Source organism: Aotus nancymaae, unplaced genomic scaffold (assembly GCF_030222135.1).
Source record: "Aotus nancymaae isolate 86718 unplaced genomic scaffold, 86718_ANA_hifiasm-v0.15.2.pri h1tg000058l, whole genome shotgun sequence".
In the NCBI taxonomy this organism is placed as follows: Eukaryota; Metazoa; Chordata; class Mammalia; order Primates; family Aotidae; genus Aotus; species Aotus nancymaae.
Window position 1 is genome coordinate 19,344,080 of NW_026988472.1, and position 27,913 is coordinate 19,371,992.

A 27,913-nucleotide genomic window follows, 5' to 3' on the forward strand; every position below is an offset into this window, starting at 1 on the left:
ATGGACATAGACGGGGCCGCAGATAAGGACCAGATCACACTCCATGGGGAGAAGCACACATCACCAGAAGGTAGGGGAGCTTAGTGTGTGTTGAGGAATTCAAGCGCTTTCCAGAGGTTGAAGCAGTCATGATCTAAGGTCACCCTGGGCATTGAAGAGCTCTCCACATATGAAGATGTTAACACAGGTGTGAGATCCTATTGCGGGGTAGATAGCCCATTCCAGCAGAACTCCTCCTGGGGGGAAGGGAGCTCACCATGGGTGTAGAAGACACCACAGGCATAGACGAGATCGCACTGGCCATATAGAAACACCATGGGTTTAGAAGAGCTCACCAGAGGTACAGAGCAGACCTGTACAGGTCCTCACTTGGATGTCCAGGAACTCACCGGCAGCATAGAAGAGTTTCCAGGAAGGTCAACCTAAGTGCAATGGAGTTCGCCATAGGTCAACAGCAGAAGTGGTTCATTCCAATTCTGAAGGTATCCCTGAGGATCACAGCATGCTTTTCTTTGCCCTGTCCTCCTCCTTCCTGGCTAGAATGTGGCTGCTCTAGCTATAGCTGTCACAACCACCTTGGACCATGATGTATGGAAGTCAAGTGCTGCTGGACAAGTTTGAAGGAGCATGGGTCTTTGAGAAACTCCTGGAACCAAGCCACCATACCAGCCCTGCCCTACCTGCCAATTACATTTGAGCACAGTATTCAAACCACTGTTCTTTTGAGTTCTCACATTATATTTTATTTATTTTTTGACACAGTGTCTTGCTCTGTCGCCCAGACTGGAGTGCAGTGGTATGATCTCGGCTCACTGCAACCTCCACCTCCTGGGTTCAAGCAATTCTCTTGCCTCAGCCTTCCAAGTAGCTGGGATTATAGGTGCCTGCCACCATGCCCAGCTAATTTTTGTATTTTTAGTAGAGACAGGGTTTTGGCATGTTGGCCAGGCTGGTCTTGAACTCCTGACTTCAGGTGATACACCCAGCCTTGGCCTCCCAAAGTACTGGAATTACAGGCGTGAGGCACTGTGCCCGGCCTATTTATTTATTTTTTTGAGACAGGGTCTCACTCTCTTGCCCAAGCTGGATTGCACTGGTACAATCATGGCCCACCACCACCTCAACTCCCCAGGCTCAAGCAACCCTCCTGTCTCACCCTCCTGAATAGCTGGGACTACAAGCAAGCTCCACCATTCCTGACTAAATTTTGTTTTTTGGAGAGATGAGAGACTTGCCCTGTTGGCCAGACTGGCCTCAAACTCTTGGGCTCAAGTGATCCACCCACCTTGGCCTCCCAAATTGCTGGATTACAGGCATGAGCCACCACACCCAGCCAATCGACTGATTATTAATCATTAACTGGAAAACAAGGTGAAGGAAGGTGCACAGTTTGACTTAAAGTATATATGCATATCTGCTTTGTTTAAAAAATGAAAGAATAAAGGCTTTAAAAAATAGCTTTGGGGACAAAAAAGAACAGGCATAAGGGAAAAGAATGGAAGTTCTACTTGAGGATTCCCAGAGTATAGATTTGACTTTGGAATTGATATAATTATAAACCAAATGTCATGCCTAGAAATCAAAAAGTAAAATGCAATTAATAAGCCTATGTGTCCAGTTGGTACCACACAGAAAAACTGTTTCAAGTGACACAGTACATTGTTTCATCTCTTGAGGATTTATCCTAAGGACAAAAAACTGAAAGCATTTTTAGAGTTGTTTTCAGTAATCTTATCTTTGGTAGTGTCAGTATTGTTATTCTGAGTCTGTATTGTTTGTGTTGTGAGATAAAACAAAAAGAAATGTTAGCATTGAGAACTGGGACTTCAACATAAGAGAAAGGAGATGAAAATAAAGAATTGTCAAGGTTAAATAAAACATCCAGCTCTGAACATGAATTATAAGTATCACTATGAACTCATGATGTATTAATATTTTATCTTAGAAAAGTTTATTTTCTAGCTCTGTCCTCTCAAAAAGCCTGGAAACAATGACTGATATAAATGAGCACCACTAGCTCCCAGACTATGGTTTCTAAATACCTTTTCTCATTAAAAACAACTGAGCTTCCTTTGAGAAATGGTTGATTCCAGTCTGAGGCAGGGAAGAATTGGAAGAGAATGTAGATATAAACAATAAGCCAATGGAGTTAGATCAAAAAAATTCAGCGAATTTGGTGAAGCCCCCACTGCATCAAAATAGGACACTTTATACATCAATAGGCATATCTGTGGTGAACAGAAACATTAAGTATGTTTAAATCCACGTGGCCATAGTGCTATGCAAAATAGCAAACTCATTAAGCCCCTTTAGAGAATGTAGTGGAGAAATCTCATCATTTGAAACTTGGCAAATGAAGGGATATAATTTTTCCTGCCTTTCATATGTGAAAGAAAATGTTTCTCTTTAAAGAACTATTCCAGTCAAATATATTAAAAAGAAATGATGAAATGTTACCATTTTACAACTCCTAATGAAATAGATGGTCTAGGCAATGATCATTCATGACTGCCAACATTACCGCCAAAAGAAGGAGAAAACAAAAGTATCCAGACATTATAAACCTGATGGAAAAATGCTCCACTCCCATGAAGTAGTCATGCCAAAAAAACTTGACTCTGGGCTGGGTGCAGTGGCTCACGCCTGTAATCCTAACACTTTGGGAGGCTGAGGCAGGTGGATCATGAGGTCAGGAGATGGAAACCATCCTGGCTAACACGGTGAAACCCTGTCTCTACTAAAAATACAAAAAATTAGCCAGGTGTGGTGGTATGCACCTGTAATCCCTGCTACTTGGGAGGCTGAAACAGGAGAATCGCTTGAACCTGAGAGGCAGAGGTTGCACTAAGCCAAGATCATGCCATTGCACTCCAGCCTGGGCTACAAAGCGAGACTCCATCTCAAACAAACAAAACAAACAAACAAAAAAATTTTACTCTGAAACTGATCAAGCCTTTACACCAACACTGTCCAATAGAAACATGTTAGTCACATATGTAAGTTCAGATTTTCTAGTAGCTACATTTGAAATAGTGAAAAACAGATACAATTACTTTTGTTTTGGTTTTCTTTTTTTTTTTTTTTTGAGATGGAATTTCACTCTGTCATTTGGGCTAGAGTGCAGTGGCGCCATCTCAGCTCACTGCAACCTCTGCCTCCCGGGTTCAAGCGATTCTCCTACCTTAGCCTCTCCTGAGTAACTGGGATTACAGGCGCCCACCACCACACCAGCTTATTTTTGTATTTTCAGCAGAGACAGGGTTTTACCATGTTGGCCAGGCTGGTCTCAAACTCCTGACCTCAAGTGATCCACCCACCTCAGCCTCCCAAAGTCCTAGGATTACCAGCTTGAGCCATAGCACCTGACAAAAATTAAGTTTTATAATATATGTTGTTTAACTCCATATATCCAAAGTATTACCATTTTGACATGCAATCCATACAGAAATCATTAATGAGACACTTTTGGTTTTATACCAAGACTTTAGAAACTCCAATGTGTGTTTTATATTTACAGCACTTTTCAACTTAAATTGGCCACATTGCAAGTGCTTAGTAGCCACAGGTTACCACGCTGGACAATGCAGGTCTAAATTTACTTACCAGTTTAGTAATTAAATTTCTCTGCCCAAGAAATACAAGGGGCAGAGAAACACATTAGGACACTATGGATATGCATTCAGCAAAAGCCAGACTGTGAGGCCCTATAAGACACTTGGGACCGGGTGCAGTGGCTCAGGCCTGTAATCCCAGCACTTTGGGAGGCCGAGGTGAGTGCATCACCTGAGGTCAGGAGTTTGAGACCAGCCTGGCCAACATGGTGAAACCCTGTCTCTACTAAAATTACAAAAGAAAAGTAGGCGGCATGGTGGTGGCGGGCACCTGTAATCTCAACTACTGGGGAGGCTAAGGCAGGAGAATCACTTGAACCCAGGAGGTGGAGGTTGCAGTGAGCCGAGATCACACCATTGCACTGCAACCTGGGCAGTAAGAGCAAAACTCCATCACAAAAAAAAGGACACATGGCTCAGTTTCTTTAACAAATAAGTTGTAAGGAGAAAAAGACAGAGGAGGAGGAAATCTCTAGACTAAAAGAGACTTAAGAGACACATCCGCGGTTGTAAAGCATAGATCTGTGAGTCTGATTTGAACAAACTATAAAAAAGAAAAAAAAATTGTAAAATTTGTAAAAACCAAGGAAATAGGAAAGCTGAACATATAATTTTGAAATGGGGTTTTGCTCTGTCACGCAGGCTGGAGTGCAGTGGTGCAATCACAGCTCACTGCAGCCTCTACTCCCTGGATTCAAGCAATTCCCCCACCTAAGCTTCCCAAGTAGCTGGGACTACAGGTGTGCACCACCACACCCGACTAATTTATGTTTATTATTTGTAGAGACAGGGTCTTTTTGTGTTGGCCAGGCTCATCTCGAACTCCTGGGCTCAAGCAATCCTCTTGCCTTGGCCTGGGAGTGGTGCGATCATGGCTCACTACAACCTCTGCCTCCGAGGTTCAAGTGATTCTCCTGTCTCAGCTTCTCAAGTAGCTGGGACTACAGGTGTATGCCACCATGTGCAGCTAATTTTTTGTACTTGTAGTAGAGATAGGGTTTCACCATGTTAGTCAGGATTGTATCCATCTCCTGACCTTGTGATCTGCCCACCTCCCAAAGTGCAGGGATTACAGGCATGAGCCACCTCACCTGGCCCAGAACATGTTTCTTTTTTAGAGTCCAAGTCTTTTGGCACTATGTGCTGAAATCTTTATGGATGATAAGATATCTGGGATTCACATCAAAATCATCCTGGTGGGAGGAGAAGATGGAGATGTAGACGAAATAAGTCCTACCAGTAGGTAATTTTTAAAGTGGGAAATGGGTATGTGGAGGTCTCTGAATTGTACACTTCTCTTTACTTCTGTGTGTGTTAAATTTTCTACAATAAGTTATTTTCTGAAAGAGAGCATCTCAGCCTGGACAACCTGGGGAGACCCCATCTCTATAAAAACTTTAAAAATTGGCCGGGCGTCGTGGCTCACACCCGTAATCCCAGCACTTGGGAGGCTGAGATGGGTGGATCACTTGAGGTCAGGAGTTCAAGGCCAGCCTGCCCAAAATGGTGAAACCCTGTCTCTACTAAAAATACAAAAATTAACCAGGCATGGTGGCAGGTGCCTGTAATCCCAGCTACTTGGGAGGCTGAGCTGGGAGAATCTCTTGAACCCTGAAGGCAGAGGTTGCAGTGAGCCAAGATCGTGCCATTGCACTCCACCTTGGGTGAAAAGAGTGAAACTGTGTCTCAAAGTAAATAAATAAATAAATAAATAGAACTTTAAAAGTTATCCAGGTATGTTGGCACACACCCGTAGTCCTAGCTACTTGGGAGGATGAGGCAGAAGGATTACTTAAGGCTTGGAGGTTGAGGCTATGGTAAGCCATGATTGCACCACTGCACTCCAGCCTGGGTGACAGAGTGAGACTCTGTCTCAAAAAAAAAAAATCAACTCAAAACAATGCGTATCTTTCAGGGTTGTGAGGATTAAAGGAGATCATCTGTGTTGTACACCTGGCACAATGCCCAACAGATAGTAAACACTAGCATTTAGAAACCAAGAACTAAATGCTTAGATAAGTGTTTGGATTCTCCTTTTAAAACAAGGTCTGTACTTGAAAAGGGGGTAGTGGATTCTGAAAAGAGCTTGCCTCTCCTTGCACACAGTTTGCGTATTTCTCCAAACTAGAAATATCCAACATTCTTTTTTTTTCTTTTGACAGGATCTCGCCCTGTTGCCCAGGCTGCAGTGCAATGGCACCATCTTGGCTCACTGCAACCTCCACCTCCTGGGTTCAAGTGATACTCCTGCCTCAGCCTCCCAAGTAGCTGGGATCACAGGCATGTGCCACCATGCCTGGCTAATTTTTTGTATCTTTAGTAGAGACAGGGTTTTACCATGTTGGCCAGGCTGGTCTCGAACTCCTGACCTTATGATATGTCCACCTAGGCCTCCCAAAGTGCTGGGATTACAGGTGTGAGCCACCATACCTGGCCTCCCTTCTTATCTCTACCATTTAGTTGATGACTTGTTTGTTCACCAGGAAAACTGGAAAGAGGGAGAAACCTCAGTGGCAAGATGGGTCAGAGATGGCACAAGAATTCTCTGTCTTTTCCTATTGATATAATTTTTTTCATTTGAACCATGTAAATGTTTAAATATTCAAAAAACTAAATTCAATAAAAATAGATGAATAAAGGCAAATATTGAAGTTGAGTGGAAACAGGAACAAATGAAACCGTATGGCATTGATAACATTACCCCACAGAAAAAGAATTTGCCAAAGTAAGTTTTGAACATCCTTAGTGAAATATATTCTAAGGACAAAAATAACTGCAAAGATATCTTGAACTTTACTCAGCAGATCTCTAGTACTGGTATTTGTATTGTAATTCTGAAAGCCTTTTAAATGCATTGCGAGATAGACCAGATGATAAATATGGTAATGGGAACCACTGTGTGAGAAGGGAGATGCAAACATGGAATGTGGAGAAGGGAGAAAGAAGCTTGTGATGTTGGCTACGAATTGTCACTTCAAGAGCTCAACAAATACAATGTGGATTTCCAAGCTCTGTCCACTAAAAGGCCTAAGAAACATTGACACCCTAATAGCAATGAGCACATTTAGTGCTAAGTTCTTGGTTTCTAAATGCCCTTTCCTATTGTCAAGAACCAGGGCCTGCCTGCAGAAATTGTTGACCCTGAGCCTATAGCAGAGAACATACAAGGTGAGTGAGTCTAGCCAGTACTGTGACAGACTGGCTCCATGTGGCACCTGAGGTGATAAGAAGGACCTAGCATTATCTCTACAGTGTTCTTATAAAAAATGTGCCATGTCTGGGCAACATACCTCGTCTCTACTAAAAATACAAAAAAATAGCTAGGTGTGGTGATGCATGCCCATAGTCCCAGCTTCCCAGCTACCTGGGAGGCTGAGTTGGGAGGATCACTTGTGCTCAGGAGATCAAGGCTGCAGTGAACCATGATCAAGCCACTGCACTCCAGGCTCAGCCTGGGCCACAGAGTGAGACCGTGTCTCCAAAAAAAAAAAAAAGTAACTTGAATCCAATAATGAGGAAACAGACTTTCTGGAAGACAAGACAACTGGCTTGGCTTTTTTTTTTTTTTTTTTTTTTTTTCCGAAAGAAGGTCTCGCTCTGTTACCCAGGCTGGAGTGCAGTGACACAATCTCAGCTCATTGCAGCCTCTGTCTCCTGGGTTCAAGCAAGCACGTCCAGCTAATTTTTGTATTTTTAGTGGAGGCGGGGTTTCACCATGTTGGCCAGGCTGGTCTTGAACTACTGACTTCAAGTCATCTGCCCACCTCCACCTTTTTTTAATTCCATGTCATGAAAAACAAAATAAGCAGGAGGGAATGTTCTAGCTTAGAGAAGAATGAGGAGAACAAGACAATCAAATGCAAAGCATGAACCTTGATAGAATCCTAGATCAGGGGTAAAAATTCCTATAAAACGCTTTAGGGACTACTGGTGAAATTGGTAAAAATCAATCTAATTAAAATATAATTTATATCAGACCAAAGACACCCAGTTCTGAGTTTTGGGAATTTTACATCCATGTAACTACCACTCCCAATCAAGCATCTAACATTTGTCACCCCAGAAAGTTCCCTTGTGCCCTTCACTTTCCGCACCTCCCTGACCCCAGGCAACCACTGATGTGGTTTCTGTCACTGTAGAGTCAATGTGGAAATTGAAATAAAGACTATAAATTAAAGGGTATTATTGAATAAATGTTCATTTTCTTAGGAATGTAATGGCATTGTGGTCACGTAGAAGAATGTTCATAGTCTTGGGAGATGTATGCTAGGGTGTGCAGGGATGAATTATCAGGATGTCTGTTATTTACTTCCAAATGGCCAGAAAATAAAAGCATGGAAAAATAGTAATATGATTACTATCACATAGATAACAAAAAATGAAAAAATATTAATAATTGGGGAATCCAGGTAAAGGGCATATTAAATAGTACTTCCACCATTTTTTTTTTGAGAGTCTCACTGTATTGCCCAGGCTGAAGTGCAGTGGCACGACCTCTTGGACTCAAGCAATTCTCCCACCTCAACCTCCAAAGTAGCTGGGACTGCAGGCACATGCCACCATGCCCAGCTGGCTTTTGTAGTTTTAGTAGAGACGGGGTGTCACTCTGTTGCCCGGGCTGGTCTCAAACTCCTGAGCTCAAGCAATCCACCCGCCTCAGCCTCCCAAACTGCTGGAATTGCAGGCTTGAGCCACTGTGCCCAGCCATTCTTTCACCTTTTATATAGGTTTGGGATTTTTCGAAATAATGTTGAGTGGAAAAAAAAATCGTAATTTCCATCTCACACTTTTTTCAATGCCTCTCATTACTGCTTCCTCAGAGAAGGGTGAAACAAAGACAGGTTAAAACATTTATTACCTTGTCACTCTTCTCCTTTTTCTAAAAGGTATTAACATTCTGTCATAAACACAGAGCCCAAGAGGTTTGGCAGCTTCTCCCTTGCAAAGCTTGGGTTCAGAGTTCAGGGTTTGGATTTGGGTCTGTTTTGGGTGGATGGCAGGGCGAGGGGTGGGTCTCTTCTCACTCTGAAGTCACTATCCTTCTCAAAGCCCTTTGATTTAGACAGATAGAAGGATTTCTGAGGGTGAATTCATCAGCCAGGTCTCAACCTCGTTAAGCACCTGTGGCCAGACAGCAGGAAGGAAGCCACTGGCCACTGGCTGGCCGGCGGTGAGAACACCCTGCTGCCCTTGCTCTGGGTCCCTCTCCGTACTGGTGAAGAGGCCTCACTTCCTGTGGACTGCTCCCCACCACGCAGTGGGCATGGCAGGGGCACTGAGGCAGGCCCATTCTGGCGGGATGTGCATCTTTGGCTTGAGGACTCCCCATCAGCCTGGCTACTTTTCTTGGAGCTACAGTGCAGGCTTTGAATCTTCCTACACACCCTTCCTTCCTTCCTCTCTCCTTCCACAGGTGTCAGACCTGCATCTCGGTGCGAAGCCCCTCCTCACCTTTTCCTGCTTTCTCCCACAATGGATCTCTTACCTGTCTAAGCCCATCTTGGCATCTGCTTCTTGTCCTACCTAAACGCACACACTTTCTCCCTGCCACACGTCCAATAAAAGAGAGCTAGGACCAGAGTTAACAGGGGCTAGATGTGCTTCTGGAAGCTGGTGTTTTTCCTGTGTCCCCTCCCCTCCCCTCCCCTCCCCTTCCTCCTTCTTTTCATTCTTTCTTGTCTCGCTCTTGCCACCCAGGCTGAAGTGCAGTGGCACGATCCTGGCTCACTGCAACCTCTACCACCTCCCGGGTTCAAGCAATTCTCCTGCCTCAGCCTCCCAAGTAGCTGGGATTACAGGGCATGCACCACCATGTCCAGCTAATGTTTGTATTTTTAGTAGAGATGGCGTTTTACCATGTTGGCCAGGCTGGTCTTGAACTCCTGACTTCAGGTGATCTGCCCACCTCTGTCTCCCAAAGTGATGGGATTACAGGCGTGAGCCACCATGTCCAATTTTTTTTTTTTTTTTTTTTTTTTTTTTTGTGTGACAGGGTCTCACTCTGTTACCCAGACTCTGGAATGCAGTGGCACAATCTCAGCTCACTGCCACCTCCACCTCCCCGGCTCAGGTGATCCTCCCACCTCAGCCTCCTGAGTAGCTGGGACAACAGGTGTGCGCCACCACACCTGGCTAATTTCTGTACTTTTTGTAGAGACGGGGTTTCGCCATGTTGCCCAGGCTGGCCTTGAATTCCTGGGCTGAAGCAATCGGCCCTCCTCGGGCTCCCCCAGTGCTGGGTTAAGGGCGTGAGACCCCGCACCCAACCCTCAGGGTGTGTTTCGAAGAAGAAGAAGAAGAAGGAGAAGAAGGAGAAGAAGGAGAAGAAGGAGAAGAAGGAGAAGAAGGAGAAGAAGGAGAGGAGGAGGAGGAGGAGGAGGAGGAGGAAGAGGAAGAGGAAGAGGAAGAGGGACGGAAGAAGGAAGAAGGAAGAAGGAGAAGAAGAAGAAGAAGAAGAGGAAGAAGAAAAAGACAGTGAAAGGTCTACTTTAGATGAATGTGGTCAGGGAAGGCTGCTCTGGGAGGTGGCCTTTGAACAGGACAAGTGCATAAATAAATTGCCTTATAGTCAAACAATAAGATGCCATACCCCAGCTACTCCAGTCAAGACACAAAAATGTCGGCCGGGCGCGGTGGCTCATGCCTGTAATCCCAGCACTTTGGAAGGCCGAGGCGGGTGGATCACGAGGTCAGGAGTTCAAGATCAGCCTGACCAACATGGTGAAACCCCATCTCCACTAAAAATACAAAAATTAGCTGGGCGTGGTGGCACACGCCTGTAATCCCAGCTACTCAGGAGGCTGAGGCAGGAGAATCGCTTGAACCCGCGAGGCGGAGGTTGCAGTGAGCTGAGATTGTGCCACTGCACTCCAGCCTGGGACCAGAGCGAGACTCTGCCTCAATGTCACAAACATAACAGTGACCAAAATAGAAGGCAAACTGCGGAAGAATGTATCTAATGTGATACATTTATGTACAATACTAATATAGGCAAAAATACCATTATAATGTTAATGGGTTTCTGACTAATTAGTCGTTATAAAACCAAGAAGAGGAGTGATCCCTACCAAATCCTGGACAGTAGATATGTCTGGGTGAGTGGGCAGTGGAAGGCAAGAAGTGGTTAAGAAGAGGAGAAGGAGAAGGAGGAGAAGCCAGGCAGGGGAAAAGAGCAGAGAGGAAAAAAGGAAGGAAGGGAGAGGGAGGGAGGGAGAGAGGGGACAAGCAAAAGCAGAAAATGCCAAGATAGGAACTTTGGAACCAGAAGGTTCTTTTGACTGTAGCCTGTGTGGTACTTAAAATAACAGAAGTAAACGGCCTTTGCGGTCTCCAGAAACATCATGTGTCTGCAGTCCTAGAAAGAATATTGTAGGAGTTTGCAATTATTCCTTAACTGGCAGGCTTTGTTTTACAGATTAATATTGCCAGGGAGTGGGATCCTGACCCTGAACTGTGAGGCAACTGTGAGAATGGCTAGTTGACCCCCGAAGCTTATTTCAGCTTCCACCACCCCTACCCTAACTCTGCTAAATTTGCAAGGTCCATACAAGTCCTGACAACGCCCCCAACTAAAGGCTTCAGACTAAAAGGGTGGGACTGAGAAGCACGAGTCCCAAACATTTGGAAGTCGGCCTAGTCGTTGTGTTCTATCACTTGATTTCAGCTCTCCAAAAGTGAGCAGTCCTCGTGGTCTGTTCCCTTGGGTGACGGTTGCTTATGCCTGTGCAAGGTAGGCGCTTTCAGGGTATTCAAGTTTAAGCAAATAGGCCAGGCGCGGTGGCTCACACCTGTAATCCCAGCACTTTGGGAGGCCAAGGAGGGAGGATTACCTGAGATCAGGAGTTTGAGACCAGCCTGGCCAACATGGTGAAACCTTGCTTCTATTGAAAATACAAAAAGTAACCAGGTGTGATGGCGCATGCCTGTGATCCCAGCTACTGAGGAGGCTGAGGCAGGAGAATTGCTTGAACCCGGGAGGTGGAGGTTTCAGTGGGCTAAGATCAAGCCATTGCACTCTAGCCTGGGCAATAGAGTGAGACTCTGTCTCAAAAAAAAAAAAAAAAAAAATTAACTCAAAATAGATCAATGACCTACGTGTAAGAACTAAAACTATAAAGCTCTGAGGAAAAAAAATTGGAGTAAATCTTCCATTAGGCAATGGCTTTCAAATAATGACATTATGACAGCAAAGGCACAAGCAACCAAAGGAAAAATAAACTGGACTTTTTCTTTTTTTTTTTTTTTTTTTTTTTTTTTTTTTTTTTGAGACGGAGTCTCGCTCTTGTTACCCAGGCTGGAGTGCAATGGCGCGATCTCGGCTCACCGCAACCTCCGCCTCCTGGGTTCAGGCAATTCTCCTGCCTCAGCCTCCTGAGTAGCTGGGATTACAGGCACGCGCCACCGTGCCCAGCTAATTTTTTTTTTGTATTAATAGAGACGGGGTTTCACAATGTTGACCAGGATGGTCTCGATCTCTCGACCTCGTGATCCACCCGCCTCGGCCTCCCAAAGTGCTGGGATTACAGGCTTGAGCCACCGCGCCCGGCCGCTGGACTTTTTCAAAGTTACAACTTTTATGCTTTAAATATCGTCAAGAAAGTCAGCCAGGCACAGTGCTGTGTGCCTATAGTTCTAGCTAGTCAAGAGACTGAGGTGGGAAGATCATTTGAACCCAGGAGTTTGAGTCCAGCCTCTGCAACATAGCAAGATCTCTTTTGTCTTCCCCTCCCCTCCCCTCTCTTCTCCTCTTCTGAGATGGAGTCTCTTTCTGTTGCCCAGGCTGGAGTGCAGTGGTGTGATCTCAGCTCACTGCAACCTCTGCCTCCTGGGTTCAAGTGACTTTCCTGCCTCATCCCCTTGAGTAGCTAGAATTACAGGCATGCACCACTACGCTTGGCTAATTCTTGTACTTTTAGTAGAGACAGAGTTTTACCATGTTGGCCAGGCTGGTCTCGAACTCCTGACCTCAGGTGATCCACCTGCCTTGGCCTCCCAAAATGCTGGGATTACAGGCAATGAGCCACTGTGCCCGGTCCCTCATTTCTTAAAAAACAAAAAAAGAAAAAGAAAGACAACCCACAGAATGGGAGAAAAATATTTGTAAAACTTGTATCCGGTAAGGAACTTGTATCCAAAATATATAAAGAACTCTACGCCGGGTGCGGTGCCTCATGCCTGTAATCCCAGCACTCTGGAAAGCTGAGGCGGGGGGATCCCCTGAGGTCAGGAGTTTGAGACCAGCCTGGCTAGCATGGTGAAATCCTGTCTCTACTAAAAATACAAAATTAGCTGGGCATGGTGGTGAGCATCTGTAATCCCAGCTACTCAGGAGGCTGAGGCAGGAGAATCAGTTGAACCCGGGAGGCAGAGGTTGCAGTGAGCTGAGATTGCACCACTGCACTCCAGCCTGGGTTACAGAATGAGAATCTCTCTCAAAAAAAAAAAAAAAAGAAGAACTCTATCTAGGTCAGGAGCGGTGGCTCATGCTTGTAATCCTGATATTTTGAGAGGCCGAGGTGTGTGTGAGAATCACTTGAGCCCAGAAGTTTGAGACCAGCCTGGGCAACACAGAGAGACCCCATCTCTAAATATATATGTGTGTGTGCATGTGTATAACTCTTACAGCCCAATAATAAGACAAATTAAGTCAATCAATCAAAAAATGAGTAAATGATTTAAATAAATGTTTTTCCAAAGAAGATAGGTAAATGGCCAATAAGCACAAGAAAATATGTTCAACATCATCAGCCATTAGGGAAATGTAAATCAGACCACAATGAAGCAGCACTTGACACCCATTAGAACAGCTCTAACAACAACAAAAAAGACACCTAATAACAAGCATTGGTGAGAACATGGAGAAATTGGATACCTCATACATTGCTGGTGGGAATCTAAAATGAAGTAGCCACTTTGGAAAACAGTTTGGCAGTACATTCACCATGTTAAATATGGACTTTCCGTATCACCCAGCAATTCCACTCCTAGGTACACCTCCTTGAGGTATATACTCAAGAGATATGAAAACATATGCCTACACCAAAACTCGTACATGAATGTTCAAAGCAGCATTAGTCATAAGAGCCAAAAGGTAGATACAAATCAAATGTTCATCAACTGACGAATGAATAAGAAAAATGTGGCCAGGCGTGTTGGCTCAAGCTTGTAGACCCAGCTACTCAGGAGGCTGAGGTCGGAGGATCACTTGAGCCCAGGAGCTCAAGGCTGCAGTGAGATATGATCACGCCACTGTACTCTAGCCTGGATGATGGAGTGAGACCCCATCTCAAAAAAGAAACTAAGAATAAAATAACATGGCCAGGCATGGTGGCTCATGTCTGTAATCCTGGCACTTTGGGAGGCTGAGGCGGGCAGATCACCTGAGGTCAGGAGTTCGAGACCAGCCTGGCCAACATGGTGAAACCTCATCTCTACTAAAAAATACAAAAATTAGCCGGGCGCGGTGGCTCACGCCTATAATCCCAGCACTTTGCGAGGCCAAGGTGGGTGGATCATGAGGTCAAGAGATCGAGACCATCCTGGTCAACATGGTGAAACCCCGTCTCTACTAAAAATACAAAAAATTAGCTGGGCACAGTGGCGTGTGCCTGTAGTCCCAGCTACTCGGGAGGCTGAGGCAGGAGAATTGCCTGAACCCAGGAGGCGGAGGTTGCGGTGAGCCGAGATCGCACCATTGCACTCCAGCCTGGGTAACAAGAGCGAAACTCCGTCTCAAAAAAAAAAAAAAAAAAAAAATACAAAAATTAGCTGGGTGTGGTGGTGCATGCCTGTAATCCCAGCTACTTGGGAAGCTGAGACAGGAGAATCGCTTGAACCCAGGAGGTGGAGGTTGCAGTAAGTAGCCCAGCCTGGGCACCCCAGCCTGGGTGACAGAGCAAGACTCCACACACACACAAAAAAGAATAAAATAACACAATAAAAAAACTTTAAAAGAAAATACGGTATAAAGATACAAAGAATATCATTTGGCAATAAAAGGAATGAAGTTCTGATCTGTGCTGCAACATGGGTGAACCTTAAAAGCATCACACTGAGTGAAAGAAGCCAGTGAGAAAGGACCGCATACGAAGTCTCCAAAATGGGCAAATTCATGGAAACAGAAAGTAGATTAGTGGTTCCCAGGGGCAGGGGAGAGGGTGAAGGGAAGGAGGATTCTGGACTCTTTTTGGGAAGTCATGAAAATGTTCTCCAGTTGATTGTAGTGATGGCTGCATGACATATACTAAAACCATTATACTAAATATACTAAAACCATTTAATTGTACACTTTAAATGAGTCAATTTTATGGTATGTGAATTATATCTCAATAAAGATTTTTAAAAGGAACTTCATGTCTCAAAGCAAGAGGATTTTGTTTGCTCATGAATCTGCAGCTTGAAGAGACCTCCCTTGGGAGAGCTCACCTATGCTCCCCTTGGCGTCAGCTGAGATGGCTCAAGGGCTGGGGCTGGAATCCTCTGGGGGCTGGTTCATTCGTTCACTCACATGTCTGGTGACTGAAGCTGGGTATGGCCTGGGACTCCAGCTGGGGCTGTCAACTGGAACAATTTCATTTTGCATGTGGCCTAGGACTCTTCCCTACATGGTGGCTGGGTTCCAGGAAGGACAGGTGGCTGGGTTCCAGGAAGTACGAGCATCCACAGAAGAACCAGGGGGCCACGCAGAAGCTGCATTTCCTTGATTTGTGTTTTGTTTTTGGAGATGGGGTCCTGCTCTTGCCTAGGCTGGAGTGCAGTGCTTCGATCATGACTTGCCCCAGCCTCAAACTCCTCTATCTCAAGTGATCCTCCTCCCATAGCGGAGTAGCTGGGACCACAGGCCCAAACCACCAGACCTGGCTAGTTTTTTAATTTTCCAAAGAGACAGTGGTCTCATTATGTTGCCCAGGCTAGTTTCAAAGTCCTGGCCTCAAGTGATCCTCCTGCCTTAGCCTCCTGAGTAGCTAGGATTACAGGCATGAGACATCACACGCAGCTGTACTTCCTTTTATGACCTAATTTTGACAGTCACACATTGTCCCCTGTTTGTTAGAGGGCAATAACTGAGGGCAGTCCATAATCAAGAAGAGATGAATTAGACCCCACCTTTTGCGGGAAGAATATCAGAGAATTTGCGTTCATATTTTAAAAACATTACACTTGCCCTTCCCTATACACATCACAAATCTTTACAGAGGGGAACCCAGGCAGCACATGGAAGTCAGGATACCCCACTGAAATGCCTGCAGAGACCACAAGGCCACCTAAATATGCAACCTGAGTGAACAGATTCCCTCCATCTGTCTCGTGGTTATCCCTGAGGGTGGCAGAGGCAGACTGTGCTGAACTGAACAACATGTGACCTGTTTCTAGGGACTGGGCACTGCTGCAGTGGCACTCTGGGCTGCCAGGTCTTTAGACTTCTCAGAAGAGAAGCCAGAAATGTAAACTTTGATATGAACCCTCAGAACCATTCATGACGCTGATCAAACACTGAGGAAGCCAAACAAAACCATCTCCAAAGCGTGTTAGGCCTGGGGCCCACCAGACTGTAAACTTTCGTGTCAATCTGTGGGGAGTTTTTCACTCACAAAAATACGAAACAAAAGTTTCCAGAAATGTGCTCTTCCTTGGTCCAGATTATTCACACCTTGTGTAGGGGCAAGGAGACCATTTCAAGAGCCTCTGTCTAAAATGCTCCCTAGAGAAATAGTACAGTGAGTTCACTGAGCCTCAAGTCTTGGTTAATTACCTGGTAAATTAATAAGTGAATCCAGTGTAGAACAGGAAGTTAAAATGTTTTTAATTTAAAATTTTTTTATTCTTTTTACACAAGTGAACTACCAGCTTGTGAAAGAGAGGAGGAGAAGGCAAGGTTTTGGCGAATATGCTTTTAATGTTCTGTGTCTATGCATATATTGGTTTTGCTTTGGTTTTTAAATATTGTACAGGTGTTTCATACTTGGCTTTTGAAATTTAATATGTTGGCCGGGCATGGTGGCTCATGCCTGTAATCCCAGTAGTTTGCAAGGCTGAGACGGACAGATCACCTGAGGTCGGGAGTTTGAGACCAGCCTGGCCAACATGGTGAAACCCCGTCTCTACCAAAAATACAAAAAATGTTTTAAATTTAAAGGCACATGGTGTTGGGAGTCTGTAGTCCCAGCTACTCAGGAGGTTGAGGCAGGAGAATGGCTTGAACCCAGGAGGTGGAGGTTGCAGTGATCAAGCCACTGTACTCCAGTAAGGGTGACAGAGTGAGATTCTGTCCCAAGAAAAAAAAAAAAGAAAAATAACATATGAAGACCACTTTTCCAAGCCCATAAGTATACTCCTCCATTATTATTTCTTTTTCTTTTTCTTTTTTTGAGATGGAGTCTTGCTTTGTCACCCAGGCTGGAGTACAGTGGTGCAATCTTGGCTCACTGCAACCTCTGCCTCCTGGGTTTAAGCAATTCTCCTGGCTCAGCCTCCCGAGTAGCTGGGATTACAGTAGGCACCACCACCATGCCCAGCTAATGTTTGTATTTTTAGTAGAGATGAAGTTTTACCATGTTGGCCAGGATGGTCTCAAACTCCCAACCTCAAATGATCTGCCTGACTTGGCTTCTCAAAGTGCTGGGATGATTGGCTTTTTTTTTTTTTTTTGAGCTAGGGTCTTGCTCTGTAGCCCACGATGGAGTGCAGTAGTGCAATCACAGCTCACTGCAGCCTCAAACTCCTGGGCTCAAGTGATTCTCCCACCGCAGCCTTCCAAGTGGCTAGGGCTACAGGTGAGCGCCACCACACCCAGCTAAATGGTTTTTTTTTGAGACGGAGTCTGGCTCTGTTGCCTAGGCTGGAGTGCAGTGTCACGGTCTTGGCTCATTGCAACTTCCACCTCCCGGGTTCAAGCGACTTTCTTGCCTCAGCCTCCTGAGTAGCTGAGACTACAGATGTGCACCACCATGCCCGGCTAATTTTTGTATTTTTAGTAGAGACCAGGTTTCACCATTTTAGCGAGGCTGGTCTCATGCTCCTGACCTCAGGCGATCCTCCCACCTGGGCCTCCCAAAGTGCTGGGATTATAGGCATCAGCCACCTCCCTAGGCCCACCTGTCTAATTTTTAAAAATTTTTTATAGAGACAGGATCTTGCTATGTTTACGCTGATCTCAAACTCCTGGCCTCAAGCCATCCTCCCATTTCAGCTTCCCAAAGTGCTGGGATTTCAGGTGTGAGCCACCACGCCTGGCCTTTGTTATTATTTTTGATGGTTAACTTGGTATTTGACTACTCTAGGATTTATTTCATCAGTGCCCTGCTTTACCAGTCAGGAATAGCCTTGGCTTTGACTGCAAAAATGAAAAAGTAAACAACAAGGACCATCAGAACAATAATAACATCCACAAAACATGAATGAAGCCGGGCACAGTCACTCATGCCTGTAATTCCAGCACTTTGGGAGGCTGAGGCAGGAGGATCATGAGGTCAGGAGTTTGAGACCAGCCTGGCCAACATAGTGAAACCCCATCTCTAGTAAAAATACAAAAAATTAGCCAGGCGTGGTGGTGGGCACTTGTAATTCCAGCTACTCAGGAGGCTGAGCAGGAGAATCGCTTGCACACTGTATTTTATAAAGTATCCTAGCCAACATATGAAGTGATCAAAGATCACCATTTGGCAACTCCTGATGAACTCAGCGTCCAGGCAGTAGTTACCAAAAGGCCTAACGTTGCAAAAACAGAGAGACAACTTCTTTCTTTTTTTTTTTTTTTTGAGTCAGGGTCTTGATCTGTCACAATTGCTGGAGTGCAGTGGCGCAATCACAGCTCACTGCAGCCTCCACCTCCTAGGCTGAAGCAATCCTCCCACCTCAGCCTCCAGAGTAGCTGGGACTATAGGCATGCATCATCATACCTGGCTAATTTTTGGATTTTTGTAGAGACGGGGTTGCACTATGTTGCCCAAGCTGGTCTGGGGCTCCAGGCCTTAAGGGATGCATCCGCCTCAGCCTCCCAAAGTGCTGAGATTACAGGTATGAGCCACCACACGCGGCCAGAAATGACAACTTGATATAACATAACAGCGTCTATGATATGGTCTTGCCAGAAAGAAAAATGAGAATTCAAATCCAAATGTGAGCAAGCCTTGCATTCTAAATACCAGTTTCTAAGAAATACATGTCAGCAGAACATGTCAACCACCATCCTGGGGAATGCCATCAGCAAAACCCAGCTTCTGGAATGCTCTCAAGACAAATGATCTGGCTTCTTCAACACTCAAATGCTAGGTCGTAAATTACCCTTCTCACATTATTATAAGAATGCTAGTACCCTGGCAGGGAGAGGTGGCTCACGCCTGTAATCCCAGCACTTTGGGAGACTGAGACGGGTTGATCACCTGAGGTCAGGAGCTCGAGACCAGCCTGGCCAACGTGGTGAAACTCCAACCCTACCAAAAAATACAAAATTAGCCAGAAGTGGTGGCACACCCCTGTAGTCCCAGCTACTCAGGAAGCTGAGGCAGGAGAATCATTTGTACCAGAGAGGTGGAGGTTGCAGTGAGCTGAGATCATGCCACTGCAGGGCAGAGCGAGACTCTGTCTAAAAAAAAAAAAGTTAGTCCCCTGAGTCCTGGATCCTTTCCCCACACTCACTGCACTACCACCACCCTGACCCTTTCCATGGCTCATCAGGGTCATTTCCCACACCTAACATGTAGACTAAAGATCAGACACAGCCACAACCAGGAACAGAGGCCCAAGGACACACGGTTAGGCCTGAACGTTCATGAATGCTCTGAAATCCCCACTTTCTGGACTAAAATGTGGTCCAGCCTCAGGCCCTTTAGTCCCTGACAGATCTGCTGCTGTCACCTGGGTCTTCTAGAAACTTCTGCCTTCCTTCAGATTCCTTCCTTTCTCTGCCTCTCCCCTCTCTTCTGTCCCTACCCTATACAAAACCCCTGCTCTCCACCAAAATCTCCAACCACTAGCCCTGCCCTCTTGTCTTTGCTTCTAGACTTCCATTGGGCCTATTCTTTTTTGTTTTTTGAGACAGAGTCTTGCTCTTGTCACCCAGCCTGAAGTGCAGTGATGCAATCTCAGCTCACTGCAACCTCTACATCACAGGTTCAAGCGATTCTCTCCTGCCTCAGCCTCCTGAGTAGCTGGGACTACAGGCACCCACTACTATCCCCAGCTAATTTTTGTATTTTTAGTGGAGATGGGGTTTCATCCTGTTGGCCAGGCTGGTCTTGAACTTCTGACCTCAGGTGATCCGCCTGCCTCAACCTCCTAAAAGTGCTGGGATTACAGCTGTGAACCACCGCACCCAGCCCATTGGGCCTATTTTTACTGGTTAGGCCTGGCTTTGTCTCACTGGGTATCCCCTGTCTAATGTCAGACTGCCAGGTCTTAGCATCTTGAAAGGGAAAGGCATGCCTAAGAGTGGGCTGAAGAGGTAGCTGGAAGGGAGGGGTGCATAAGCACAGACTTGGTGGGGGTGGCTGGGAGAGAGGGAGGAGTGTTGGTGAGAGTGGCTGTGTAGGGTGGGGAGAGTTGTTCTGTTCTGAAAGGAACTCTCTGGAGACCAGAAGAGCGCCATTTTCCACATGCTAGGCCCAGTCTCCTCCTACTGCCCTATATCCAACTCCAGCCTTTCCCTGCCTATGGCCCATGTGACGCTCTGCAGTTTCCAGCTCAAGATGCCCTCTCTGTTTCCTGAAATCCCCAGTCAGACGTCCCTCCACCCCTTACACGGCCCCCAATCCCACCTGTCAGCTTCCCTCACAGCCTATGCATGCCTGAGGCCCTCCAGGTCATCCTCCAAACCAACCCGGGTTTGGCAGAACCGTCCCTGAGAACTGCCCACCTCTTCCTCCCCCAGGTCCAAGCCCCCAGCAGAACCAAAACCCAGGCCATTCTGGGCCTGGCAGCAAGGCTGTGTAGCCTCAAATACACACTCCCACAGCCCATTCTCCCTTCCAATTCCTCGGAGAGACCACCGCCACCACCATCTCTTCTGCGCAAAACTTTCCAAATCTCACCTTCTCCCTCAAAACAGCCTCTTAGCCCTTTCGGAAACTAACCTTGCAATTCGAAAATTAAATAAAACAAAATCAAGTGAAATTTAAGCCACCACCAGTAATCCATGCTTAAAACGAAGTTTCTGGAGATGGGTGGGGGTGGGGTGTCTCGGCTGATTTCTTTTCAGGGCCGGGAGCAGCACAGGTGCACTACATTTCCTCCCTTGCTGTGCTCTAAGTTCCCCAAGCACCGCCACCAAGGCCTCCTCAGCCCTCTGCACACAATGGCCCCTCCATTAAAGATGTGGGCAGATTTGGCCTGGGTTCCTTAATTACTGGTTTAAAGGAGGGAGACAATCCCATCTCAGCCCTCAGCCACTCTATATACATGCTCTGTGCACTGGCCACTTTGTATCCCAGGCAACCTACCTGCAGGAATTTGTATTGTCTGTTACTAAATTGCAAGATCTTTGAGGCTGAAGAGAGTTTTCTTTGTATACCCTCAGCCCTACTACCAGGCCTGACTCAAGGACAGCCCTGGTTAAAAGTACAGAAATGGCGGGGCGTGGTGGCCCACGCCTGTAATCCAAGGCCGATGTGGTATATTGCTTGAGGTCAGGAGTTCAAGACCAGCCTGGGCAACATTGCAAGACCCCCGTCTCTACCAAAAAATACAAAAAATAGCTGGGCATGGTGCCTGTATTCCCAGCTACTCAGGAGGCTAAGGAGGGAGGACTGCTTGAGCCAGGAAGGTCGGGGGTTGCAGTGAGCTGAGATCGCACCACTGCACTCCAGCCTGGGCAACAGAGCAAGCAAGACCCTGTCTCAAAAATAGTAATAAATAAATGAATGAATAAATAAATGAAGTGCAGAATTGTACCCTTCTCCTGTCAGCAAAGAAAAATTACAGGGCGTCACCGGTCCCTCCGAGAAGCGGAAAGCAGGAATGCCTTTGCTTTTATTTATGTTTGTTTGTTTACTAGCTAGTTAGTTAAACTATCCAGCATCTTTCTGGAAAGAAGAGGCTCACCCATTTCAGAATTGAGGTCCCCACCCCAAGGCAGCAGTGCCTTTGACCCTAGAATCTATATGCTGTATTCACCAGCTCACCAACACCGAGAAAGTTTCTGTTCTCTTCTCCAGCTCCATTTTGGGTTGCTCTTCTCAGACCCATATCTGTCCTATCCAGCCGTCGTGCATGGTTTCCCCAATTCTACTTATTCTCCTTTTTTTTTTTTGAGACAGGGTCTCACTCTGTCGTCCAAGCTGCTGTGCAATGGTGCCATCATAGCTTACTGCAGCCTTGAACTTCCAGGCTCCTGCAATCCTCCCACGTCAGCCTCCCGAGTAGCTGGGACTGCAGACATGTGCTACCATGCCCACCTAATTTTTAAAATTATTATTATTGTTTTGTAGAGTTGGGGTCTCACTATGTTGTTACACAGGCTCCTGTCACTTTAATTGGGCAATCCACAAAGCAGACAAGTCTTTCTTGAAGGCAGTAGTATCACCCCACTCCGACCCACCCTACAAGAAAAGAAAAAAGAATGTCCTTGGATTTTATTGCTTGGTTTTTAAACAGTTAAAAAGGCACTACTTCTCTTGCATTCTAGGCTGTTGATTTTATTATTTGTTTCATTTTATTTTTGAGATGGAGTCTTGCTCTGTCGCCCAGGCTGGAGCACAGTGGGTCAATCTCGGCTTACTGCAACCTCTGCCTCCTGGGTTCAAGTGATTCTCCTGCCTCAGCCTCCCAAGTAGCTGCGATTACAGGCATGCACCACCATGCCCAGCTAATTTTTGTATTTTTAGCAGAGATCGGGTTTCACCATGTTGGCCAGGCTGGTCTCAAACTCCTGACCTTAGGTGATCCACCTGCCTCGGCCTCCCGAAGTGCTGGGATTACATGTGTGAGCCACTGCACCTGACCTATTTTTAATTTAATTTTTTTTTTTTTGGAGATAAAGTATCATTCTGTCACAGTCTAGACTGTAGTGGCGGGATCATGGCTCACTACAGCCTTGACCTCCTGGCCTCAAATAATCCTCTTGCCTCAGCCTACAGAGTAGCTGGGATTACAGACATGAGCCACTGTGCCCTGCCTGATTCTATTTTTTAATTAAAAGAAATGGCCAAGTCACACTACCACCTCAAACATAGCCTAAGTCCTGGGCTTTGCACAATTTTGTGACTCTGCCAAATTCACAAATATCTGTGAATTGCAGGGTATCAGGCACAAATGGAGGACCCATAATGCCCATTCCCCAGGAACTTACATAGAGGACTAAGGCAGACAGGCCCCTGTCCAAAGCTAATTTCGCTACCTGCTTGTAAAGAAAGGGCCCAGGGGAACGGAGAGCCCAGCACTCTCAATGGCTTGGCGTGTGATTTTATATTAGTTTCCTGGGGCTGTTGTAACAAAGTACCATATCTATGATACTTGTTATTGTCTCAGTTATTGTCTCCCGTTCTGGAGTCTGGAAGTCTAAGATCAAGGTGACGCTAGGGTTAGTTTCTTTTGGGAGCTGTGAGGGAAAATCCGTTCCATGCCTCTCACCCTGTTGCTGGTGGCTTGCTGACAATCTTTGGGGTTCTTTGGCTTGTGGAGCATCAAGCTGATCTCTGCCCTCATCATCATCATCATCATCATCTTCTTCTTTTTTTTTTTTAAGATAGAGTTTTGCTCTTGTTGCCCAGGCTGGAGTGCAATGGCACAATCTCGACTCACCACAACCTCCGCCTCCCAGGATCAAGCGATTCTCCCATCTCAGCCTCCCAAGGAGCTGGGATTACAGGCATTTGCCACCACGCCAAGCTAATTTTATATTTTCAGCACAGACAGGGTTTCCCCATGTTGGTCAGGCTGGTCTCAAACTCCTGACCTCAGGAGAGCCGCCTGTGTTGGCCTCCCAAAGTGCTGGGATTACAGGTGTCAGCCACTGCGCCTGGCTTAATTTTTTTTTTTTTTTTGAGACAGAGTCTCGCTGTGTCACCTAGCCTGGAGTGCAGTGGCACCGTCTCTGCTCACTGCAACCTCTGCCTCCTGGGTTCAAGTGATTCTCCTGCCTCAACCTCCCGAGTAGCTGGGATTGCAGGCACCTGCCATCATGCCCAGCTAATTTTTTTTTTTAGTAGAGAGGAGATTTCACCTTGTTGGCCACACTGGTCTCCAACTCCTGACCTCAACTGATCCGCCCACCTCAGCCTCCCAAAGTGCTGAGATTACAGGCATGAGCCACTGCGCCCGGCCCTGCTCTCATCTTCATGTGGTCTTCTCTCTGTGTGCATATGTCTCCAAATTCCCCCTCTTTATAAGGACACCAGTCATACTGGATTAGGAGCCACCTTATTCTGGCATGACCTCCTCTTAACTCATTGCATCTACAGCCCACTATTTCCAAATGAGGTCACATTCTGATGTACGGGGGGTGAGGTCTTCAACATGTGAATACTGGGGAGACACAATTCAACTCACAGCAGATGCGTTCTAGAGAAGTGACAAAGTACATGGGTCTTGAAGGACAGTGGCATTTTTTTTTTTTTTTTTTTCGAGACAGAGTTTTGCTCTGTCGCCCAGGCTAGAGTGCAGTGGCATGATCTTGGCTCACCGCAACCTTTGCCTCCCAGGTTCAAGCGATTCTTCTGTCCTCAGCCTCCCAAGTATCTGGGACTTCAGGTGCACGCCACCACACCCGGCTAACTTTTTTTTTGTATTTTTTAGTAGAGTTGGGTTGCTCCATGTTAGCCAGGATGGTCTCGATCTTCTGACCTCATGATCCACCCACCTCAACCTCCCAAAGTGCTGAGATTATAGGCAAGAGCCACCGCACCCGGCCTGGACGTGACATTTCAAAAGCAAAGCCTAGGAGAAGGGCCCTTGTAAGCAGATGCAGGAGGCAAGAGACAGAGGCAGTTAATAGAATACAGTCGCAGAGCTGCCTGCACCCTGATATTCATTTTATTCCAGAACTACTTACTGAGCACTTCCTAGGGGTCAGGCAACATATTGGGAGCTGGGGTACAATGCAAACACAGTTCCCAACTTCCTGGAGCTTACCGTCTAGTGGGAGAGTGAGTGGAAAAAACAGATTATTTATCTTCTGCTCTCACACCATAACAATCAACACAGAAGAATTCTGTGACCAGATGTGTGGGGCTTTGTCCCCACCAGCAAGCAAGCAATCAGCCCTGCAGTGGACACCAGTTGGGTGTCCTCCAATTCAGTTCCAACACTACCTACCCGGAGACAGCATCAGATCCCACAGGTTGAGGGCTCAGTTTGGAAGACCGCTCCCCGTCCTCACCGCCATGTCAGATTCCAATTGCAAGCTCCAGGTTGTTTTACCTACTGGCTGTTTTACCTACATCGGGATTCCCATGACCCCCTCCTTGGGTGCAATTAATTTGCTAAAGCAGCTCCCAGAACTCAGGGAAACACGTTTACCGGTTTATTATAAAGGATATTACAAAGAATACAGAAGAAGAGATACATAGGGTGAGGCATGTGTGAAGGGGCTCTGAGCTTCCATGCCCCCTTCGGATGTACCACCCTCCAGGAACCTCCACGTGTGCAGCTATCTGGAAGCTCCCCAAACCCTGTCCTTTTGGGTTTTTGTGGAGGCTTCTTTATGCAGGCATGATTGATTAAACCATTGGCCATTGGTAATCAACTTAATCTTCAACCCCTCTCCCCTCTCCAGAGGATGAGGGTAGGGCTGAAAGTCCCAACCCTCTAATCCTGTCTTGGTCTTTCTGGTGACCAGCCCCCATCCCAAAGCTGCATAGAGGCTGCCAGACATCAGTGATCTCATTAGCATACAAAAAAATATCATCCCTTTGGAGAGTCCAAGGATTTCAGGAGTTGTATGCCAGGAGATGAGGAGAACACCAAATATATATTTCACCATAGCACAGGGAGAAGATCCCAGAAGACACTGGGTTTGAGGACAAGTGGCAACAAGCAGAAATGAAACAGTAACACCTTTTTCCTCCATCCTACAGATGGGAATGGCAGCGTGATGGCTGGAGCTCAGGTAGCCACATCATGCTTAGGATGCTGGAACAATACAAGAAGACCAGGTCCCTGACGTGGAGTGCATATCAGCCCTATACATCCTCCAGTGGAAGAAATCAGCATCTCTCAACTATTATTATAGGCCTTCTATGTCACATAATCAACCCTAGTACTAACTGATACAGCAGACACATGCACACAGGGAGATCACAAGTTAACTTGAGAATGAGTCATAGAAAAAAACGAAAACAGATAAAAGTGAAGAGAATAATGATCAGATCTACCCTTCAACTGGGATCTGAGTTCAAATCAGTTTCTTCCTCTGTAAACTAGAATAAGAATAATGCCTACCCTATAGGATTGCTGTGAGGTTTACATGAGATCATATGGGCTGGGGACAGTGGCTCATGCCTGTAATCCCAACATTTTGGGAGGCCGAGGTTGGAGTATTGTTTGAAGCCAAGAGTTCAAGACCTGCCCGGGCAACATGAGGAGACACCGTCTCTACAAATAATTTTTTTAAAAAAGTAACCCGGCATGGTGGAGTGCAATTATGGTCACAGTTACTCAGGAGCCTGAGGCAGGTGGATCACTTGAGCTTGGGAGGTGGAGGCTGCAGTGAGCAGTGATCAGTGATCATGCCACTGCACTCCAGCCTGAGTGACAGAGCAAGACTCTGTCTCAAAACAAACAAACAAAGAAAAGCATAGAATAAAAGAATAGGGTTACAGGGCCGGGCGCAGTGGCTCACACCTGTAATCCCAGCACTTTGGGAGGCCGAGGCAGGAGAATTGCATGAACCTGGGAGGCGGAGATTGCAGTGAGCCAAGATTGTGCCGTTGCACTCCAGCCCAGGAGACAGTGTGAGACTCTATCTCAAAAAAAAACAAAAAAGAAAAAAAAGGAAAGGATAGGGTTACAAAAAAAGCCAATTATATTGAAATGCAGTTATCAAAATAATAAAAAACAGCCGGGCACAGTGACCACGCCTGGAATCCCAGCACTTTGGGAGGCCAAGGCGGGTGGATCACCTGAGGTCAGGAGTTTGAGACCAGTCTGGCCAACATGGCGAAACCCCATCTCTACCAAAAATACAAAAATTAGCCAGGCATGGTGGCACATGCCTGTAATCCCAGTTACTTGGGAGGCCGAGGCAGGAGAGTCATTTGTACCCAGGAGGCGGAGGTTGCAGTGAGCCAAGATCGTGCCTCTGCACTAACAGCCTGGGCGACAGAGCGAGACTCCATCTCAAAAAAATCCAAACAAAGAAAACAAAAACAACAATAAAAAAAGAACTGAAAAACCACATATTTGTGATGTAATCATTGTGGCCACAAAATCTTTGACACTTCTCCCATTGAGAGGTGAGTGAGAGGGGAGGTGTCCCCTCTCCTTGTATCTAGGCTGACCTTAGTAAGAGATTTACTTGACCAGTAGAACATGGCAGAAAAGTGACATTCTGGAGTTTCAAAAGCTAGGTCAGAAGACGCCTTGGCAGCTTCTTCCTTGTTTGCTAGAACACTCTTCTGAGGACTGTGAGACATCACGTAAGAAGTCTGTCTACCCAGAGGCTACCATGCCAGAGAGCTCACTTGAAGAAACAACAGAGAGAGGCTGGAAGACTGCCTAGAGGGACAGATTGGTGAAGATGCCCAAGGAGCCTCCAGTAATTTGGGTCATCCCATCTGAGGCCTCTGACTTTGCCTGGAGTAGATAGGAAATATTCTGCCAAGTCCTGTCCAGACTGCCAGGTCAGGAGCAAAAGAAATGATTGTTGCTGTTTTCAGCCACTAAGTTTTGGGGGTAGTTTGTTACATGGCATAGATAGGCACAACACGAATAGATGTACAAAGATCAATTGTAAATTAAATAATAAGATCTAATGGGAGGCCTGATAAATATGACTCTGAACTCTTGATGAGTGCAATCAGTATGTTGAGATATCAGCATCAACTGTAATAGAATATGAAAATTCCGTGCTTTAGAATGGTGTCAGTCATTGGTGCTGCTAAAACAATTGTATTTCACCACGCCTCCTCCAAGTCCCAGCGAGTTCGAGTGCAGCCATGTCCCGACTCCAGCGGACTCTTCAGCTCGCCATGGATCCAACTGCTCCTGCACTGCCGGTGACTCCTGCGCCTGCGCCGGCTCCTGCAAGTGCAGAGTCCAGATGCCCCTGCTGCAAGAAAAGTTGCTGTTCCTGCTGCCCTGTGGGCTGTGCCAAGTGTGCCCAGGGCTGCATCTGCAAAGGGGCATCAGACAAGTGCAGCTGCTGTGCCTGA

At 46.2% G+C, this 27,913-nt stretch overlaps 1 pseudogene; it reads left to right on the forward strand.

The window, feature by feature from the left end:
* LOC105714268 (metallothionein-2-like) lies at nt 1–27,913 on the forward strand (annotated as a pseudogene).